This window comes from Phyllobates terribilis, unplaced genomic scaffold (assembly GCF_046119375.1).
Source record: "Phyllobates terribilis strain yellow unplaced genomic scaffold, ASM4611937v1 Scaffold_2__4_contigs__length_985480577, whole genome shotgun sequence".
NCBI lineage: Eukaryota > Metazoa > Chordata > Amphibia > Anura > Dendrobatidae > Phyllobates > Phyllobates terribilis.
The window spans coordinates 75241103-75247102 of NW_027362762.1; positions in this window are offsets into that span (position 1 = coordinate 75241103).

Genomic DNA, 6000 nt, shown 5'->3' on the forward strand with positions numbered 1-6000 from the left:
ATCACTGTGTGTGTTATCTCTGTACTGTGACATCACTGTGTATATTATCTCTGTACTGTGACATCACTGTGTGTATTATCCCTGTACTGTGACATCGCTGTGTGTATTATCTCTGTACTGTGACATCACTGTGTGTATTATCTTTGTACTGTAACATCGCTGTGTGTATTATCTCTGTACTGTGACATCACTGTGTGTAATATCCCTGTACTGTGACATCAATGTGTGTATTCTTCCTGTACTGTGACATCACTGTCTGTATTATCCCTGTACTGTGACACCATTGTGTGTATTATGCCTGTACTGTGACATGACTGTGTGTATTATCCTTGCACTGTGACATCACTGTGTATTATCCCTGTACTGTGACATCCGTGTGTGTATTATCCCTGTACTGTGACAATGCTGTGTGTATTATCCCTGTACTGTGACATCGCTGTGTGTATTAACTCTGTACTGTAACATCGCTGTGTGTATTATCCCTGTACTGTAACATCGCTGTGTGTATTATCCCTGTACTGTGACATCACTGTGTGTATTATCTCTGTACTGTGACATCACTGTGTGTATTAATCCTGTACTGTGACATCACTGTGTGTACTATCCCTGTACTGTGACATCACTGTGTGTATTATCCCTGTACTGTGACATCACTGTGTGCATTATCCCTGTACTGTGACATCACTGTGTGTATTATCCCTGTACTGTGACATCACTGTGTGTGTTATCTCTGTACTGTGACATCACTATGTGTATTAGCTCTGTACTGTGACATCACTGTGTGTATTATCCCTGTAGTGTGACATTACTGTGTGTATGATCCCTGTACTGTGACATCACTGTGTGTATTATCCCTGTGCTGTGACATCACTGTGTATTATCCCTGTACTGTGACATCACTGTGTGTATTATCCCAGTACTGTGACATCACTGTGTGTATTATCCCTGTACTGTGATATAACTGTGTGTATTCTTCCTGTACTGTGACATCACTGTCTGTATTTTCCCTGTACTGTGACACCATTGTGTGTATTATGGCTGTATTGTGACATCACTGTGTGTATTATCCTTGCACTGTGACATCACTGTGTATTATCCCTGTACTGTGACATCGCTGTGTGTATTATCCCTGTACTGTGACATCGCTGTGGGTATTATCTCTGTACTGTGACATCACTGTGTGTATTATCTCTGTACTGTAACATCGCTGTGTGTATTATCCCTGTACTGTGACATCGCTGTGTGTATTATCCCTGTACTGTGACATCACTGTGTGTATTATCCCTGTACTGTGACATCACTGTGTGTATTATTCCTGTACTGTGACATCACTGTGTGTATTATCCCTGTACTGTGACATCACTGTGTGTATTACCCCTGTACTGTGACATCACTGTGTGCATTATCCCATTACTGTGACATCACTGTGTGTGTTATCTCTGTACTGTGACATCACTATGTGTATTATCTCTGTACTGTGACATCACTGTGTGCATTATCCCTGTACTGTGACATCACTGTGTGTATTATCCCTGTACTCTGACATCGCTGTGTGTATTATCCCTGTACTGTGACATCGCTGTGTTTTATCCCTGTACTGTGACATCACTGTGTGTATTATCCCTGTACTGTGACATCACTGTGTGTATTATTCCTGTACTGTGACATCACTGTGTGTATTTTCCCTGTACTGTGACATCACTGTGTGTATTATCCCAGTTCTGTGACATCACTGTGTGTATTATCCCTGTACTGTGACATCACTGTGTGTATTCTTCCTGTACTGACAGCACTGTCTGTATTATCCCTGTACTGTGACACCATTGTGTGTATTATGCCTGTACTGTGACATCACTGTGTGTATTATGCTTGCACTGTGACATCACTGTGTATTAACCCTGTACTGTGACATCACTGTGAGTATTATCCTTGTACTGTAACATCGCTGTGTGTATTATCCATGTACTGTAACATCGCTGTGTGTATTATCCCTGTACTGTGACATCTCTGTGTGTATTATGCCTGTACTGTGACATCACTGTGTGTCTTATCCCTGTACTGTGACATCACTGTGTGTATTAATCCTGTACTGTGACATCACTGTGTGTATTATCCCTGTACTGTGACATCACTGTGTGTATTATCCCTGTACTTTGACATCACTGTGTGCATTATCCCTGTACTGTGACATCACTATGTGTATTATCCCTGTACTGTGACATCGCTGTGTGTATTATCTCTGTACTGTGACATCACTGTGTGTATTATCTCTGTACTGTAACATCGCTGTGTGTATTATCTCTGTACTGTGACATCACTGTGTGTATTATCCCTGTACTGTGACATCAATGTGTGTATTCTTCCTGTACTGTGACATCACTGTCTGTATTATCCCTGTACTGTGACACCATTGTGTGTATTATCCTTGCACTTTGACATCACTGTGTATTATCCCTGTACTGTAACATCCGTGTGTGTATTATCCCTGTACTGTGACAACGCTGTGTGTATTATCCCTGTACTGTGACATCGCTGTGTGTATTAACTCTGTACTGTAACATCGCTGTGTGTATTATCCCTGTACTGTAACATCGCTGTGTGTATTATCCCTGTACTGTGACATCGCTGTGTGTATTATCCCTGTACTGTGACATCACTGTGTGTATTATCTCTGTACTGTGACATCACTGTGTGTATTAATTCTGTACTGTGACATCACTGTGTGTATTATCCCTGTACTGTGACATCGCTGTGTGTATTATCCCTGTACTGTGACATCACTGTGTGTATTATCTCTGTACTGTGACATCACTGTGTGTATTAATCCTGTACTGTGACATCACTGTGTGTATTATCCCTGTACTGTGACATCACTGTGTGTATTATCCCTGTACTGTGACATCACTGTGTGTGTTATCTCTGTACTGTGACATCACTATGTGTATTATCTCTGTACTGTGACATCACTGTGTGTATTATCCCTGTGCTGTCACATCACTGTGTGTTTTATCCCTGTACTGTGACATCACTGTGTGTATTATCCCAGTACTGTGACATCACTGTGTGTATTATCCCTGTACTGTGACATCATTGTGTGTATTATCTCTGTACTGTGACATCACTGTGTGCATTATCCCTGTACTGTGACATCACTGTGTGTATTATCCCTGTACTCTGACATCGCTGTGTGTATTATCCCTGTACTGTGACATCGCTGTGTTTTATCCCTGTACTATGACATCACTGTGTGTATTATCCCTGTACTGTGACATCACTGTGTGTATTATTCCTGTACTGTGACATCACTGTGTGTATTTTCCCTGTACTGTGACATCACTGTGTGTATTATCCCAGTTCTGTGACATCACTGTGTGTATTATCCCTGTACTGTGACATCACTGTGTGTATTCTTCCTGTACTGACAGCACTGTCTGTATTATCCCTGTACTGTGACACCATTGTGTGTATTATGCCTGTACTGTGACATCACTGTGTGTATTATCCTTGCACTGTGACATCACTGTGTATTAACCCTGTACTGTGACATCACTGTGAGTATTATCCTTGTACTGTAACATCGCTGTGTGTATTATCCATGTACTGTAACATCGCTGTGTGTATTATCCCTGTACTGTGACATCTCTGTGTGTATTATGCCTGTACTGTGACATCACTGTGTGTATTATCCCTGTACTGTGACATCACTGTGTGTGTTATCTCTGTACTGTGACATCACTATGTGTATTATCTCTGTACTGTGACATCACTGTGTGTATTATCCCTGTGCTGTCACATCACTGTGTGTTTTATCCCTGTACTGTGACATCACTGTGTGTATTATCCCAGTACTGTGACATCACTGTGTGTATTATCCCTGTACTGTGACATCACTGTGTGTATTCTTCCTGTACTGTGACATCACTGTCTGTATTATCCCTGTACTGTGACACCATTGTGTGTATTATGCCTGTACTGTGACATCACTGTGTGTATTATCCCTGTACTGTGACATCGCTGTGTGTATTATCCCTGTACTGTGACATCAGTGTGTGTATTATCCCTGTACTGTGACATCACTGTGTGTATTATCCCTGTACTATGACATCACTGTGTGTATTATCCCTGTACTGTGACATCACTGTGTGTATTATCCCTGTACTGTGACATCACTGTGTGTATTATCCCTGTGCTGTGACATCACTGTGTATTATCCCTGTACTGTGACATCACTGTGTGTATTATCCCAGTACTGTGACATCACTGTGTGTATTATCCCTGTACTGTGATATAACTGTGTGTATTATCCCTGTGCTGTGACATCACTGTGTATTATCCCTGTACTGTGACATCACTGTGTGTATTATCCCAGTACTGTGACATCGCTGTGTGTATTATCCCTGTGCTGTGACATCGCTGTGTGTATTATCTCTGTACTGTGACATCACTGTGTGTATTATCCCTGTACTGTGACATCACTGTTTGTATTATCCCTGTACTGTGACACCATTGTGTGTATTATGCCTGTACTGTGACATGACTGTGTGTATTATCCTTGCACTGTGACATCACTGTGTATTATCCCTGCACTGTGACATCCGTGTGTGTATTATCCCTGTACTGTGACAACGCTGTGTGTATTATCCCTGTACTGTGACATCGCTGTGTGTATTAACTCTGTACTGTAACATCGCTGTGTGTATTATCCCTGTACTGTAACATCGCTGTGTATATTATCCCTATACTGTGACATCGCTGTGTGTATTATCCTTGTACTGTGACATCACTGTGTGTATTATCTCTGTACTGTTACATTACTGTGTGTATTAATCCTGTACTGTGACATCACTGTGTGTACTATCCCTGTACTGTGACATCACTGTGTGTATTATCCCTGTACTGTGACATCACTGTGTGCATTATCCCTGTACTGTGACATCACTGTGTGTATTATCCCTGTACTGTGACATCACTGTGTGTGTTATCTCTGTACTGTGACATCACTATGTGTATTATCTCTGTACTGTGACCTCACTGTGTGTATTATCCCTGTGCTGTGACATCACTGTGTGTTTTATCCCTGTACTGTGACATCACTGTGTGTATTATCTCAGTACTGTGACATCACTGTGTGTATTATCCCTGTTCTGTGACATCACTGTGTGTATTCTTCCTGTACTGTGACATCACTGTCTGTATTATCCCTGTACTGTGACACCATTGTGTGTATTATGCCTGTACTGTGACATGACTGTGTGTATTATCCTTGCACTGTGACATCACTGTGTATTATCCCTGCACTGTGACATCCGTGTGTGTATTATCCCTGTACTGTGACATCGCTGTGTGTATTATCCCTGTACTGTGACATCGCTGTGTGTATTATCTCTGTACTGTGACGTCACTGTGTGTATTATCTCTGTACTGTAACATCGCTGTGTGTATTATCCCTGTACTGTGACATCGCTGTGTGTATTATCCCTCTACTGTGATATCGCTGTGTGTATTATCCCTGTACTGTGACATCACTGTGTGTATTATCCCTGTACTGTGACATCACTGTGTGCATTATCCCTGTACTGTGACATCACTGTGTGTATTATCCCTGTACTGTGACATCACTGTGTGTGTTATCTTTGCACTGTGACATCACTATGTGTATTATCTCTGTACTGTGACATCACTGTGTGTATTATCCCTGTACTGTGACATCGCTGTGTGTATCATCCCTGTACTGTGACACCACTGTGTTTTATCCTTGTACTGTGACATCACTGTGTGTATTATCCCTGTACTGTGACATCGCTGTGTGTATTATTCCTGTACTGTGACATCACTGTGTATATGATCCCTGTACTGTGACAACACTGTGTGTATTATCCCTGTACTGTGACATCACTGTGTGTATTATTCCTGTACTGTGACATCACTGTGTGTATTATCCCTGTACTGTGACATTACTGTGTGTATTATCCCTGTACTGTGACATCACTGTGTGTTTTC